Source organism: Zingiber officinale, chromosome 4B, assembly GCF_018446385.1.
Source record: "Zingiber officinale cultivar Zhangliang chromosome 4B, Zo_v1.1, whole genome shotgun sequence".
Classification (NCBI taxonomy): Eukaryota; Viridiplantae; Streptophyta; class Magnoliopsida; order Zingiberales; family Zingiberaceae; genus Zingiber; species Zingiber officinale.
The window spans coordinates 65,494,344-65,511,964 of NC_055993.1; the positions used below are offsets into that span (position 1 = coordinate 65,494,344).

At 38.0% G+C, this 17,621-nt stretch overlaps 1 long non-coding RNA gene and 1 other non-coding gene across 2 annotated transcripts; both read right to left on the reverse strand.

Moving 5' to 3' along the window:
* Positions 1-661: 661 nt before the first annotated feature.
* LOC121978825 lies at positions 662-767 on the reverse strand. The gene has a single exon (XR_006111167.1). It is a non-coding gene; the product is annotated as a small nucleolar RNA R71 (small nucleolar RNA).
* An 8,931-nt stretch (positions 768-9,698) lies between these two features.
* LOC121975109 lies at positions 9,699-17,282 on the reverse strand. Its single transcript, XR_006110258.1, has 2 exons — positions 17,098-17,282; positions 9,699-9,941 (listed from the first exon to the last, which is right to left on the reverse strand). It is a non-coding gene; the product is annotated as an uncharacterized LOC121975109 (long non-coding RNA).
* Positions 17,283-17,621: the final 339 nt, after the last annotated feature.

Sequence of the window (17,621 nt, forward strand, 5' to 3'; positions counted from 1 at the left end):
TTGCATTCTTGATTTCTAGCACTCTAATCTAACTTTTCTCTGTTTTCTCTTTTGATCCAGCTTCTTTCTTTTTTTCTTTTGTAAACATATCTTGCAATCTTTAGCATATGAATTATTTTAGACATTTTTCTTGTTCCTTTTGTCTTTTCTTTCTTGTTTTCATTATGCACTTTCTTTCTTGCAATTTAATTTCTGCATTTTCTTTCTTGCTTTTCATATTGCATTTTATTTCTTGTCTTTGATTCTTCATTTTATAATTTTTTTTCTTGAATATCCATGAGCACTAACATGTCAAGCAGGCCCATGAGAAATTTTTCTACACCCTTTTCTGCAAGATTTTTATCTTCCATTGTGCAACCTCAAATTGAAGCAGAAAGTTTCCAACTAGACCCAGAGTTAATTTTCATGATACAAGGTTACAAATTTGGAGGAGAAGTATCAGAAAGTCCTTATCTGCATCTTGAAATATTTTTAGAGATTTGAGATATGGTGAAATGTGAAGGAGTGTCAACAGATGCAGTTCGATTGATGGCATTTACTTTCAGTATCAAGGATAAAGCAAGGACTTGGTTATATTCTCTCCATCCTCAAAGCATCACAAGTTGGGAACAATTGGAGAAGCAATTTCTGAATCATTTTTTCCCTCCAAGCATAACAGTGTATATGTGGAATTGCATAACAAATTTTGCTCAGGCATATAGAGAATCATTGTTTGAAGCATGGGATAGATTCAAGAGTCTTCAAAGATAGTGCCCTCATCATGATTTTGAAAAATAGTTGATTTTGCACATATTCTATGGGGGAATTTCTTTCTCAGACAAGAGTTTATTGGATTCATCAGCTGGAGGTTCTTTTATGGGCAAAAGTGTAGATGAAGCATATATGTTAATTGATCAAGTGACATTGAACCTCCAAGAATGGTCGAATATAAGTTGGATGAAATCTCCCACAAACATTCAAGGAGTGCAAGCCATAAATGCTATAGAGTCTGTCAAACAAATTGTAACTCAACCATCTATCAGTTTTGAAAATCACAAGTCATAGAATGGGGAGTTCAAACATTTAGGGGCAAAGATTGAAAGTATTGTTTAAAATTGGTTTAAAGAAGATCCCACTCCTTTGCAGACAAGATCTAGTGAAAAGTGTGATGATGTTGGGTTGAGAATTGAAAAAAATCATGAAGAACATCTGAAGAAGGACATGTTTAGAATTGAGGAGAAGAACAATAGAAGACCACATGAACTCAGTTCCATTATTCCAGGAGGTTCACAAATGCTACAAGTACCTTTCCCTCAACAATTGATCATACCAACACTAGATAAGCAAGTTGAATCTCCTCCACAAGCTAAAAGGGAATATGGGAAATTAGAAGTAACTTTCCCAAGACCTTCACTAAGGGTCCCTTTTCCACAAAGGTTAGTGGGGGTCAATGAGAACAATGACTTTAAAAAATTCTGTGACACTGGTAAGGTTGAGTGCAGATTTTTGAAGGTATATAAAGATGAAGACTCTTCAGATGAGGATTTTATTGATAATGCAGTGGTAAATAAGTTTTCAGATCTATCTCCAAATTTTACAGGGTGTTGTAGTGACATTAAATTTTCAAATGATTAATGTGATGTGGTAGATCAATTTAAAACTGCAAGTGAAGTTATTAATCCTCCTATAGTTGATTCTCTTATTGAGGATATTGATGTGGGTTTGTTTTTTGATGTTTGTGTTGATAATGTTGATATGGAACACTGTGTAGGGAGTTGTGTTGTGGAAGCAGCATCTCAAGAATCACCTCCTTTGTCCACACAATCCTTAGATGTTGTAAGAGTTGCAAGGATTGAGCATGTTGTGGACTAATGTGTAGGGACTCATGTAGATATGGTTGAGTCTCAAGAGTCACCATATTTGATATCGCCAACACCTGAGCCAGAGCTAGAACCATCATTTGATTCAGAGGAAATCACATCCACATGTTTAGAAATATCAGGTATTTCTCAACAAAGCAAGGTTAGTATTTTTTTGATCGTTTGGAAATTTTATTGAGGTAGCTATTATTGACTTTGTTGAATGTGATTCAATTTTTATTTCTTATTCTGCTTATCTTAAAATGGTTATGGCTCTATCTTATCTAATATGTTTGTGGGAGATCTGTATTTTCTTTGCATGTGCAGATTTCACTTGGGCTAATAATTGGAAGCTCAATCTGAACTGTCTTCGACCACCCAAAAGAACTTTAAAGAAGACGAAGATGGAGAGAACGATACCTCACTTTTTAACTCCTATATTGAAAGCTCCCTCCATAATAAGAGCCCTTGGTAGGAGGGTGTTAAAATATCTTACTCCTCCAAGAGCAACATTTAGATGAATCTAATGAGGTGGCCGAGCTAATGACCTTAAACAAGCGCTTCTTGGGAGGCAACCCAAGTTCATTTTCCTTATTTTCTTTTATGTCTTTAGTTCTCTCTTTATAATAAACGTGTATCCTCTACTTAATTTTTCTTGTCTATCTTATTGTTGTAGAATTCAAAGTTGTGGAGGAATGTGAGTATTGGATGGAGGAGTATCTTTAAAAACATGAATGTTAACCATGTGGAGCTCATCACTTTGTGACTTCTCTTACTTAAAATCTCCTCCACATTGTTTTTAGTTTTCATTGGGATAATGAAAAGTTTAAGTCTGGGGGGATGCACTAGATGCATTTGATTTGCTTTGTTTGTTTTTGTTTTTGTTTTTGTTTTTGCTTATGTCTTGCATTTTGTTTTGATTTCTTGTGGCATTCATCTTGAGAGCATCAAACTTCACTTATATGCTTTCTTGTCTTTAAGTGAAAATGTTAGCATGTTCGTTATCTAGATTCATGATATTTTAAATGATGCTAGTAGTATGCTTAATGTACCTCTTTTCTCTATCTTGGGTAGCATGTGTTGGGATTTTCGAGCTGCAAAAACCACTTTTGCGTTGTGGAAACCCCGAAATCCCATGCCACCGGATCCGTACGAATATTAAAATTTTACATGTACAAGTTTTCTAATCCTAGATCTACTTTAGATCTACATGTTTAGAAGTTTATACCTTTGATGAGAAGCCCTTCGCTTATCCCGCTCATCCAAGGTTCGCCGGATCTCAAGGGTGTCAAATGAACACCCCTCTATGTGTATCAACATGAACAAAAGGTGGAGAAGAAACCTTAGAGTGTGCTAGCACCCTTGAAGGTTTCGGCCAAGGTGGAGGAGAGGGAGAGAAGAAGAAACAAGGAGGAAGAAGATGAAGCCTTGAATAGCACACAAGAGCAATCAACACCACTAAAGTGGCCAGCCACTTCAAGAGGGGTTTTTAAACTCCATGGAATGCCAAGAGTCACAACTCTTGATCTCCCTCATGAGGTGGCACACACATGTACTATCCTTGATGATGTGGAACATCATTATTGGCCCACTTAATGCCAACTCACAAATGAGGTGGCAATGGTCAAGTCAAACTTGACCTTTCATCTTCCCTCTCAAGTCAAGTCAAACTTGACCACTTCTCTCCCATGGTTGATCAAATCTAACCATTTGATTCAAATCAATTTAATATAATGAATCTCTATTCATTGATTAAATTGATTCAATGAAACATAATCTAAATTAGATCCATTGAACACATGAATCAAATCGAGTCCAACTCAATTAGTTTAATTTGGATTACTCTTAATCCAATTTGGTTCATCATATGAACCTAATCCTCTTGGTTCATCTTATGAACCTAATCTCCATCTAATTGCCCTTTGTGTGTGACCCTATAGGTTCTTGTAACGTTGACAATGGTCCTAAACCCATTTAGAAGCATAAGTAATGAGCGATATCTAGCAACACATCATTACTACCCAAGTTACAAGAATGTTGAGATCCAACATCACCTTTGTGACTACTAATTGTGACCTTCATAATATATGACAATGCCCTTCTATCCTTGATATCTATATTGATAAATTGAGGCATAGACCGTGTCATCCTCTAATTAATCTAAATCTTGAACTCCAAGTAGACTCACTCTAATCAAATTAGTTCAATATCTCATATTGACTCACTAATTGGGCATGACCATGCACTTAGTGGTATCACGTTATCAAGAATAAGGATGTCACTCCCGTTATATAGGAGGGATAGATCTCATCTACATCACTTACATCCCTTCGCATAATTTGTTACATACCCAGTAATCGCCTTTATAGTCCACCCAGTTACGGGTGACGTTTGACGAAGGCAAAGTATGTAACTCCTTATGTAGGGAACCATGGTGACTTCAGGTCCAAGGACTAATAGTCATACTAATAGCCACATGAGAAAGTATATGACACTCATATAACGATCCATGATACTTTCTCATGGCGGGTCATTCAGTATACATTCTCCAATACATACTCATGTGTCAACTTGATATCTCTATATCCATGACTTGTGAGATCAAGTCATCGAGTTGACCTACATGCTAATCTCGTCACATTAACATTGTCCCTGAATGTTAATACTTGACTAGGAATGATTAAGAGTAGTGTTCTCTATATCATCTCACTATCGATTCAACCAATCGATTGATATAGATAAGAAACTTCTACTCAAGGACATTATTATACTTATTTATTTGGCACCAATACAAGTAAGTATAATAACCAAAAAGAAATACCTTTATATACATAGGAATATGATACAACGAGTCCATACAAAAATCATCATATGATTGGCTCTAGGGCTCTAAGTAACAATCTCCCATTAGCACTAGTGTCAATCAGTGTAGGATCTAAGGCCCACTGATCTAGTGTGACCATCATGCTTTCTCTGTGCCAAAGCCTTGGTCAAGGGATCTGCGATGTTAGCCTCTGTGGGTACTCTGCAAATCTTCACATCTCCTCTATCAATGATCTCTTGAATAAGATGGAAGTGTCGTAGTATGTGTTTGGTCCGCTGGTGTGAGCGAGGTTCCTTAGCCTGCGCAATTGCTCCATTGTAGTCACAATAGAGCTCTATCGGATCAGCTACGCTAGGAACCACCCCAAGCTCAGTCATGAACTTGCAGATCCAAACTGCCTCCTTTGCTGCTTCTGATGCAGCAATATACTCGACCTCTGTTGTAGAATCAGCGACTGTGTCCTGCTTCAAACTCTTCCTGCTCACAGCACCACCATTCAAGCAAAACACGAACCCAGACTACGAACTATAATCATCCTGGTCAGTTTGGAAGTTGGCATCACTGTAACCCTTTACAGCTAGCTCATCATCGCCTCCATATATCAAGAAATATTCTTTAGTCCTTCTTAAGTACTTAAGAATATTTTTGACTGCTATCCAGTGACTTTCACCTTATCTGACTGGTATTTGCTCGTCATGCTCAAAGCATGCGAGACATCAGGACGAGTACATAGCATGGCGTACATTATAGATCCTATGGCTGAGGCATAAGGGATCGTATCCATGCGGTCTCTCTCCTCTCTAGAAGAGGGACTATGAGTCTTCGAAAGACTCACACCATGTGACATCGGCAGAAATCCCTTCTTGGAGTTCTGTATGGCAAACTGTAGTAATACCTTGTCAATATATGTACTCTGACTTAGGCCAAGCAATCTCTTAGATCTATCTCTATAGATCTGTATGCCTAGAATACGAGTTGCTTCACCTAAGTCCTTCATTGAGAAATAATTCCCTAGCCAAGTCTTTACATACTGTAGCAAAGGGATGTCGTTCCCAATGAGTAGTATGTCATCCACATACAACACAAGGGAGACAACTGTGCTCCCTACAACCTTCTTGTAGACACAAGGTTCATCTTCATTCTTGGTGAAACCAAACAATTTGATTGCATCATCAAATCGAAGATTCCAGCTCCGAGAAGATTGCTTTAGTGCATAAATGGACTAATGCAGCTTGCATACTCTGCCAGTATGCTGTGGATCTATAAAACCCTCAGGTTGTGTCATGTACACATCCTCGAGCATGTTTTCATTTAGAAACGCGGTTTTGACATCCATCTGCTAGATCTCATAATCATGGTATGCTGCAATAGCAAGCATGATTCGAATGGACTTAAACATAGCTACTGGAGAAAAAGTTTCATCATAATCAATACCATGAATTTGCTTGAAACCTTTATCTACCAGACGACCCTTATATAAGTTCATCCATGTCAGTCTTTCTCTTAAAGACCCACTTACACCCAATGGGTTTGACCCCTTCAGGTGGATCAACCAAAGTCCATATTTGGTTGGTGTACATAAATTCCATTTCGGATCTCATGGCCTCTAGCCATTTCTCAGAATCTGGTCTCATCACAGCTTCCTGATAAGAGGTGGGCTCATTCTCAATGAGCATAGCGTCATCATGGTCAGACAAGAGAAATGAGTATCTCTCAGGCTGACGACGTACCCTATCAGACTTGCGAAGAGGTAGGTCTACTTGAATTGGTTGTTGTCCCTCAACTCCTTGTGGAACAATCTCATTATCCACAACAATTTGTGGTTCCAGTTCAACTTCCATCAAGGCTTTAGTTCTTGGTCCATATCTTGAACTTCTTCAAGATTGAACGTACTACCACTAGTTTTTCTAGAAACAAAGTCCCTTTCTAGAAAAACCCTAGTCTTAGCCACAACTACTTTGTGTTAACTGGGAATGTGGAAGTAATATCTCTTCGTTTCCTTGGGATATCTTATAAAATAGAACTTATCCGATTTGGGTCCCATTTTGTCTGAGATTTGACGTCGAACGTAAGCCTCACATCCCCAAATCCTCATAAAAGACACCTGGGCATCTCTCCCAGTCCATATCCTATATAGTGTCTTTATCACAGCCTTGGATGGAACACGGTTGAGTATGAAGGCTGCTGTGTCCAGAGCATAGCCCCAAAGATATATAGGAAGATCTGTGTGACTCATCATAGACCGCACCATATCTAATAGGGTATGATTCCTCCTTTCGGATACACCATTCCACTGTGGTGTTCTAGGAGGAGTGAGTTGGGGTAGAATCTCACACTCAGTTAGATAGTCACAAAACTCATGGCTAAGGTATTCACCACCTCGATCTGATCGAAGTATCTTAATATTCTTGCCAACACTACAAGAAAAAAGCTAATAGACAACGCTTTTAAAGCGTTGTCTTTGTGCCTGAAAAAGCGTTGTTAAAGGCACTGTTGTTAAAAGTCTGCTCAACGACAACACTTTTAAAGCGTTGTCATTTGTAGCGAAGACAACGCTTTTGCAACGGTTTAAAAGCGTTGTCGATTTATGCAATGACAACATTTTTGCAACGCTTTTAAAGCGTTGTTTTTGGTAGAAAAGACAACGCTTTTGCAACGCTTTAAAAGCATAGTTATGTTTTGCAAAGACAATATTATTACAATGCTTTAAAAGCGTTGTTGTTTTTTTACAAAGACAACACTTTTTTCAACGCTTTAAAAGCGTTGTCGTTTTAAAGAAAAAAATAAAAAAAATTATTTAAAAATCATTATTTTTATATTTACGAAATTATTATTTTTCTTTTACCATGTCTAGATTCGAATTTTACATATAATCAACTCAGTTAATGATTTCAAACTCATACCAAAATAATATAATTCTGACATTGAAGTAATATTGGTATTTAATTACATGAGAAGCTAGTAAATATCAAAATTAACACTAATTCTGTTTCAAAGTAGATAGTGATATTCACAATTAAAACAAAAGAGCACAAAATAACTAGCCGACCTTGAAGCCAACAATCTGTTTACTTCTACTAGCTACACTCAAAAATTATTATCGATTCGAGAACGGGACAAAACAGTACAGTAGTTACTAGCACAATACTGAAGAAGTAGCTTGTTTTTCTCAATCTATTACAGGAATAAACAATACAGTAGCAGTAGGATCTTTGTGAGCGAATAGTTGGCTTGAAATATAAACAAAAAATTACAATCAATAGTTTGAACCAAAAAATTGCTTCTACTAGATATTTTCTATAAATGAACTAAAATTCATTACTCAGAAATGAAATGCTTGCAGAAAAAAAGAAAGCAACGTTTCTTCAAACTGCAGAAAGAAAGAAAGAAATGAAATGCTTTCTTCTCTGCAAACGCTTTCTTGCAAAAAGCACTGTTGTTGCATAAATGCAACATTTCTTCAAACTGCAGAAATAAAGCTTGCAGAAAGAAAGCTTGGCTTGCAGAAAGGCAATGTTCTTCAAATTGCATTCTAAAATGCATGCAGTTTCTAATATGCATTCTAATATGCATGCAGTTTCTAAACTGCATTCTTCAAATTGTGTAGTTTCTAATATGCAGCGAAAGCTTGCAATTTCTCCATTCTAAAATGCATACAGTATTTCTCCATTCTAAAATGCATACAGTATTTGCAGAAAGAAAGCTAAAATGAAACGTTTAGAATATGAGCAATTTCTCATCAATTACTAAATGCATACAGTATTTGGCATCATAGATATATAAAATTCAGGCTTAAGGGAATCACACAATTATTCATATTTATTCAGATCATAATATCTAATAAGAACGGATACATCCGGTTATTCTTTCAATGATTTTAACTATTCAATTACTCGCCCAGCATTTCAATAGCATAATATGATGGTCCCATAAAACCTATTCTAAGCTTGGGATCAAATGTAAAAAATAACCCACCTCTTAAACTATCCACCTGAATCATGAAATGTTTATTTCTTTCTCAAACAAAGATTGAGAGAGAAATAATTGTCTATCATGCTCGCTTTGGCATAGGTTAAATCAAGCAAAAGCTATAGTTGACACAGGCATAGAATTGAATGAAGATTTATATGTGCTGAAAAATATGACAGCATATCTTTATAGTCCCTGATTAGACCAGTAAAAAGCAGAAGATTTTGACAATTACCCAAGCTACTTTGTTGGGAAGAATCCGGGTACCATCAGAATTATTGTTTGAAATTGATTAAAAAAAATCTTGAAGATAATAGAAAGGGTGCAGATAGCATACAGCTCGCAAAGTTAAGGCTCATGATTTTGCAGCTGTGAAACGTCTTACCATAATCTTACTCAAACAGCTCATCTAATGACTTCTGTCAACCTTCAATTTTGTTTCTCCTTGTCGTAGTGGCATGGGCATTTAAAAGTTGTGGCCCTTTTAAACTAAAAGCAGCCAAATCTAAAACCTGACACTGAGTGTCAACAGAAGTAACTTGTTTCTAGTGTCATTTGTAGTGATTAAAGAAATTGGATTAATTGATAAATATGATCAGAGCTACGTAGAGAACCACAGCACATACATATGTGATTCCTTCTTCATGGTTTACTTCCAAAGTTGTTTGCAAAGACCCAAAAACTAAAATTGTGGTTCATTTTTAGTTGAGCCAAACCAAATAAAAACCTTTAGCATTATCTGTTATCAAATAAGGGATTTAACGCAGCTATTCCTAACTAAAAAGTACTACTTTTCTAAGTGTATAACAATTTTATAAACTAATGTATAATGTGATCAATTCTAAATGTTAACCTAAAACATTTAGGTGATGCATGTTCAGATGATCTGTTAAACTAATGACAAGTATATATGGTTACACATTGTGTTACCTTGTATGGTTGACATATTTTTCATGTGGAGTGTTTTGTTGGATAGGGCAACTAATATACTACTTAGTTATATATGTTAATAATTTTTTATCAATATAAATTTTTTTATATAGACTTTGGAGAGGAATGCACCAATGTAAGAAATACAAACTTTGCAGTGGGACAAATTGTTTTCAGGCTACAAGAAAATCACACTTAAAAAAAGGTAGATCCGCTACCTTAGCGGCCCCTAGTACCGGCCTCATGGATATGGAGGGAGGTTCATGCAGGTACACAGGCCATAGGTGCATGGTGGGGTAAACTCCAGGTCGTCAGTTCTTGATAATTGACCCCTAACCATTACGCTAGAGATACCATGCGCCCACCGTCTGTGCTACGCCCTGGGAGCAAGAAAATCACACTTAAACTATTATTGTAGAAAGTACAAGACACTCTAAGGTGCCAAGGTTTATAATGCCTAGGGCACTAGGCGCTAGTACAAGCTACTCTAGATATACTTAGATTTGTTTAATGAGTGAGGCAACAATTATTTATATGAAGTTACTGTTGAATTTTGTTTTAAAAAAAAAAAAATTGAAAATTCAAATTATTTCTTTGTTTTTTGTAATACATATTTGTATGCATTTAGTCCCACATTGCTAAGAAAAGAAGGTTGGAATGACCTTATATATGGAGTCATTCCATCCTTGCTTAGCAAAGTTGGGTGGACTTACACGCATGCGCGGGTCAAGCCCAAATCAAGTGGGTTCGGGGGGTTTGAGCCGAAAATCCATAAACCGGGCGCGACGCACGCGATTATCGCGCGCAGGGGGGTGCAAATCCCCAGCTCGTGGGCCTCGCACTTGTAGGCGGCCCGGTCCGTTTTTGCCAGTCTCTAGTATGGTAGCGACGCGTTTGTTCGCTGGCGAAGCAGTGCTTCGAGTCTCTTCATAGTGAATAAAAGGGGAGGCGCTGTGCCTCTCTTATTCACTCAAACTATTCCTGATTTCTTCTGCGATTTGAGGTTGGGTTCGAGTGTAACGATCGTCTTGGAGTGCACCTACTATTGTCACAAGTGGTTGTCGGATCTTGGGAGGATTTTTCCGGAGAGCCTTTGCACCGTGAGGCAGCGATAAATTCTCTAAAGACAGTCGGCACGCCGACGCTTCAACCCCGGATAATTATTTTCTAACCTTGCTCTTTTATTTATCTGTTTATTGCATGCTAGCTGTTTTTGTACAAATACATTACTGTATTATTGCTTATAGAATACAACATTTTTAGGGAATTTATCACCTAGCATCGATAGACATGATGAATGATAGGGTAACGGGACCTGATGAGGCTAGTGCCAGACCCGAGAGATTTTTCGGGCAAAACTTCAGACGTTGGCAACAACGGATGAAATTTTGGCTTACTACGCTAGGGCTATTCTCCGTTATAGAAACAGACTCTCCTTCACCTAATGAAGAGGAACCTGCCCGTAGTGCTGCCTTAGAGAGGTTTAAGCAAAGGGATTATCTCTGCCATGGGAGAATCCTATCTGCCCTCTCAGATGCACTATTTGATGTGTACTGCTCAACATCTTCGGCTAAAGAGTTGTGGAAATCTTTGGATAAAAAATACAACTCCGAAGATTCTGAATTAGAAAAGTACACTGTGGCAAAATTCCTAAACTTAAAAATGGTTGAAGGCAAATCAGTGGTCGAGCAAACACATGAATTCCAAGTTCAAATTCATGGTCTTGCTGAAAGAGATATGTCATTACTCGAAAAATTTCAGGTCTTGTCTATTATCGAAAAATTGCCTCCGAGTTGGGAAGATTTTGGCATGACTCTTAAACATCGGAGAGGTAAAATCTCTCTAGAAGATTTGATGATTGCCTTAAATATCGAAGAAGAACATCGGAAGCAACATAAAAATGATGATACAAGAATGCCTATGGACTTTATTCCAAAGGAAAATGTAGTAGTCTCATCTGACAAGAAGAAATTCAAAAATCAGAAAATGAAGAACAAGATAAAATCCAAGCCAAAGGTTCAAAAGAAAAATGGAACCAAGTCGTGCTGGGCATGTGGGCAAATTGGACATTATGCCAAATTCTGCCCTAAGAAGAAAAACCAAAGCAATACGTCCAACACCAAGGCACAAGCAAATGTCGTGATTGCTAGTGACGACACCAGCAATAGGTTTGTTACCTTCAAACCCGAACTAAACTTGATCTATCAACCTAATGAATGGTTAGTTGATACAGGTGCTAATGTGCACTGTTGTGCTGATCGCTCTGCCTTCCTTACTTATCAGGTAATTGAAGGCACTTCCGTGACCATGGGGAACCATTCTGTAGCCAGGGTGTTTGGGATAGGACAAGTTGACCTGAGGTTCACCTCTGGAAAAGTCCTGTCACTGCATGAGGTGCATCATGTTTCAGCGGTCCTTCGGAATTTGATTAGCGGGTCAAAGTTAGTCCGTGCTGGTTATGAGCTGAACTTTAAATGTAATAAAGTTGTAATATTACATTTAGGAACCTTTATTGGAAAAGGTTACCTTAATGAAGCTTTATTTAAACTCAATGTAGAAAATGCTACCTTAAATAAATCTACTGATATTGGTTGTTTATATAACATTGAGTCTTATGATATATGGCATGATAGATTAGGAAATGTCAATTTTAATACCGTGAAAAGGATGATGAACCTTGACATGATTCCTAAGTATGCTATAAATAATAAGAAAAAATGTGAAGTTTGTGTGCAATATAAACAAACCCGAAAACCCTTCAAATCAGTTGATAGAAATTCTGATATTTCAGAATTGATCCATACTAATTGTTGTGAGTTTAACGGTGTAATAACGAGAGATCATAAAAGGTATTTCATTACCTTCATTGATGATTACTCTCGTTATTGTTATATTTATTTGCTGAAAACTAAGGATGAAACTTTAGATAAATTTATGATTTTTAAATCTGAAGCTGAGAATCAAACAAATAAAACTATTAAGAGGTTAAGGTCTGATAGGGGTGGAGAGTTTACCTCGAACCTGTTTCAAAAATTTTGTCAAGATACAGGTATAATTCACGAAGTAACTGCTCCATATAGTCCTCAATCTAACGGTATAGCAGAACGAAAAAATCGAACCCTTGAAGATATGATTAATTCCATGTTAGGCAGTTCTGGGTTACCCAACTTCATGTGGGGGGAGGCTCTATATACTGCATGTCATGTGTTAAATAGAGTCCCCATGAAGTCAAAGGATAAAAACCCATATGAGCTTTGGAAAGGCTGAAGGATAAGTTTGAAATACCTTAAAGTGTGGGGGTGCCTTGCAAAGGTACTAGTACTTGAACACAGAAGAAAAAAACTTGGTCCAAAGACCGTAGATGGTATCTTCTTGGGTTATGCTCAAAATAGTATTGCATATAGGTTTTTGATTATTAAATCTGAAATTTCTGGAATAGATGCAAATACTATTGTAGAACTTCGTGATACTACATTTTTTGAGGATATATTTCCTATGAAAACAAGAACACCTCAGTCTATATCTGGTAATCCAACTAGAGATATACCTACTTCCGTAGAGGCCCCATTATCCGTAGAAGGTACGTCGTCCTCAAGTCACTCTAGACTAGATGAATCTAGTAAGCATACAGAACTGAGAAGGAGCAAGAGGCAACGTGTGTCTACGGATTTAGGCCAGGACTTTATCACCTATAATATAGAAGGTGACCCTGTGACATATAGAGATGCTATGACTTCTCCTGAAGCTAAACACTGGAAAGAGGCCATTAAAAGTGAACTGGACTCTATTATCTCTAATGTCACTTGGGAGTTGGTAGATTTACCTCCTGGGTGTAACACCATAGGATGTAAATGGGTGTTTAAGAGAAAACTAAAACCTGATGGGTCAATAGATAAATTCAAAGCCCGCCTAGTTACTAAGGGATTCAAACAGAAAGAAGGGATTGACTATTTTGACACTTATTCTCCTGTTACCAGAATTACTACAATCCAAATGTCAATAGCATTGGCATCCATATATCATCTTGAGGTCCATCAAATGGATGTCAAAACAGCATTCCTTAATGGAGATCTTGAAGAAGAGATATATATGGATCAACCTGAGGGACATGTAGTTTCTGGAAATGAAAATAAAGTCTGTAGGTTAGTCAAATCTCATTATGGTTTGAAGCAAGCCCTAAAGCAGTGACACAAAAAATTTGATAGAGCTATGCTATCATTTGGCTTTGGAATGAATGACTCTGATAAATGTGTGTATGCTAAAATGAAAGGTGATAATTGTATTATCTTATGCTTATATGTAGATAATATTCTACTTTTTGGTTCTAAACTTTCTATTATTAATGAGACTAAGGCCCTCTTAAGTGGTAAGTTTGATATGAAGGATATGAGTTGTGCTGACATGATTTTAGGGCTAAAGTTGACTCGTTCAACTGATGGAATAACAATTTCTCAGCCACTCTATATTGAGAGAGTATTAGAGAAATATGGCTATAGCCAAGTTAAATCTGTAGTCACACCCTATGATCCTTCAAAAACTCTCCGCAAGAATAAGAGCGGTGTGGCAGTATCTCAATTAAGATACTCACAAATAATAGGTAGTCTAATGTATTTAGCAAATTGTTCTAGACCTGATATTTCTTTTGCTATATCGAAATTGAGCAGGTTTACCAACTGTCCGGACAGAACGCATTGGGATGCATTAGACAGAGTACTCAGATATCTAAAAGGCACTATATCCTTGGGCTTGTGGTATGGGAGATTCCCTACAGTCCTGGAGGGATATAGTTATGCTAGTTGGATAGCTGACATTGCTGAGTGTAAAGGTGTTACTGGTTATGTCTTTACACTTGGAGGCGGTGCAGTTGCTTGGAGGTCTATTAAACAGACAATTATAACCCGTTCTACATCTGAGGCAGAATTGTGTGTTTTGGATACCACAGTAACTGAAGCTGATTGGCTTAAGGGTCTTCTTTCTGAAATTCCCTTGATGGTGAAGCCAATACCTTCTATTTCAGTACACTGTGATAATCAAACAACAATAGCTCAGATTAGAAGCTCCAAGTATAACTAGAAACAGAAGAGACATGTACGAATAAGATTAAAGTCTATTCGTGAGCTAATATCTCTTGGAGTGGTGTCATTGGACTTTGTAAGTTCAAAAGATAATATTGTTGATCCACTCACTAAAGCACTTGATTCTGAGAAAATCAAGAGATCCAGTAAGGGAATGGGACTGAGGCCTATCCTGGTTTCATCTATAACAGTAACCCAACCTATCTGATTGGAGATCCCAAGAAGTAGGTTTAATGTGGTATAAACAAGTTATAAGGGTGAAACGTAAGCATCAAATTGATTGAGATGTAATCTCATAGTCTCTTCCCTGGATAGATGCTTGACTGCTAGTAAGGATGAGCTTAGAAGCTCTTAATGAGTTCAAGGTCTTAATGACAGGATGCTCACAGTACATCCTTGGAGAACTCACCTATGTAAATGTAACTGTGTGGCCACAGTGTGGGGGGTCTAGGCAACTTTCCTTAGCACTTATGAAATAAGATTTGGTGGCATGGTCGTAATGCACCAACCCAGAAGAATTCAACTGTCGCCCGTAATGAGTTGTTACCAATTGACTTTCACATATAAAAGGTTTAAGTTCAAGACTTAGTTCACTTCAAACCTATGTGAATAAGATTGGTGTACTTAGGTGAAAATTCAAACCGGAAGGTATTTTCACTAAAAGCTCATTGCAACCAAACTTCAGGACATATTTTTGTTTTCGACCGAAATGATTTGAATTTGTGGGGGATTGTTGAATTTTGTTTTAAAAAAATTATTTTCTTTTGAAAATTCAAATTATTTCTTTGTTTTTTGTAATGCATATGTGTATGCATTTAGTCCCACATTGCTAAGCAAAGAAGGTTGGAATGGCCTTATATATGGAGTCATTCCATCCTTGCTTAGCAAAGATGGGTGGACCTACACGCATGCGCGGGTCAAGCCTAAATCAAGTGGGTTCGGAGGGTTCGAGCCGGAAATCCATAAACCGGGCGCGACGCACGCGATTATCGCGCGCAGGGGGGGTGCAAATCCCCAGCTCATGGGCCTCGCACTTGCAGGTGGCCCGGTCCATTTTTGCCTGTCTCTGGTATGGTTCGGTCTGAACCAAACCAGTTGGTTTGATTCTCTAGTTCCGGTTCATTTTTTGCTAGCCTCCGGACTCAGAAGGCAAAGCGACACTCCCGCATGAGGAAAGGACGCAGGAGGCAAAACAGCGACGCGTTTGTTCGCTGGCGAAGCAGTGCTTCGAGTCTCTTCATAGTGAATAAAAAGGGAGGCGTTGCGCCTCTCTTATTCACTCAAGTTATTCCTGCTTTCTTCTCCTCTCTTCTCTGCGATCTGAGGTCTTTTTCTGATTCCCGAGTTTTACAGTCCTGAGGCTTGGTCTGTGCGATCTGAGGTTGGGTTCGAGTGTGACGATTGTCTTGGAGTGCACCTACGATCGTCATGAGTGGTTGTCGGATCTTGGGAGGATTTTGCCGGAGAGCTTTTGCACTATGAGGCGGCGATAAATTCTCTAAAGACAGTCGGCACGCCGACGCTTCAACCCCAGATAACTATTTTCTAACCCTGCTCTTTTATTTATCTGTTTATTGCATGCTAACTATTTTTGTGTAAATACATTACTGTATTATTGCTTATAGAATACAACAGTTTCTAGTTGATTAAGTATGAAATTCAAATAATTTATTGTGAATTTTGATTTTTTTTTTTTCTAAAATCACCAGATAATCCAAATGTTAACGAACAGTGCTTTGAATCATGGAGATACTTAGCATGTTTCAAATAATGAACACAAAAACAAAGGTTTCAGAATACCAACAACTGACAAGCAAAGTAACAATGAAAATCGTACGTCAAATCAAGTTAGACAAAGCTAGAAATCATGGCAAAGGGAGAAACAATAATAACGTTGATGGATTGACACAAAGGCTAAACTCCACTACACTAAGTCTGGATAGAGGAAAAATAATGAACATGAGAAAGCAAAGAGAAATAGGATTGAAGTGAAATAGAGACAATAGAAAGGATCGACTAATCGCTAATACATGCCACGAATTAGAGAAGAGAGGGAAAGCTCAAAAGGGCAAACCCGTCATCCAAACCTACTTGGTTAATTAGAACTCAAAGCCTATATAGGCTCATGATATAGAACCCTATATCCAAAGATAGCTAGAAAATCACTATCATCCAAAATTATAATAGATCTACAACAATCATGCATCATATGTAAAACTGCTATTACAATTCGCAAGAGGCCGACCAAAAAAGAGAGAGAACAGGATTACTATATAGAGGCAAAATGACAATCTTCATTCGCTACTATGAGCGACTTGAATCATCAGAAAGTAACTTTCACATCAAGGCGCTTTATACTCCACCTCCGATCGAGGGACTAGACACCGCAGTTGATTCTCAACACATAGATAACCAAAGAAAAACACACACGCGGAGAGCAGGTAGAGAAGTGGTAGCAAACCTGCCCCTTGACCTTGAGATTGATGTGCGCCGCCTGATCCGCCGCTTTCTTGTCTTCCTCGTTTCCAGCTCTCGACATCCTCTACGGCGACCGATCCGAACACAGCAGAAACTCTAGGGTTTCGAGCAGCAACGGCAGCGTACTTGAATCGGACGAAGAAGAGAGCGATGCGGGGCGGGCGAAGCCGTTCCTTGGCCTTTTATCGCTGCAACAGAGGGCAGATTCGAAAACCGTAATTTATATTTGCTTTGGCGTCTGCCACTAGAATGTTCTTATTATCATTGGTGTTTGCTTTGTAGCATACCAGATGAAATCACTCTCAGAAGGAGTTTCAAGTCTTGGAGTAACAACTTAAAAGGTACTAGGACAAGGAATCATTGGGGTTATAGTAGCATACCAGAAGATAATGGGATCTGTTGTGGTTACACTGCCTCAACGTCAAGGGCGAAGGAGGCGAAGAGATAGGTCGATCTATCGTGGTCGATCACCTCAGCACCGGGATCTGTCGCTTGACGAAAGTGTGG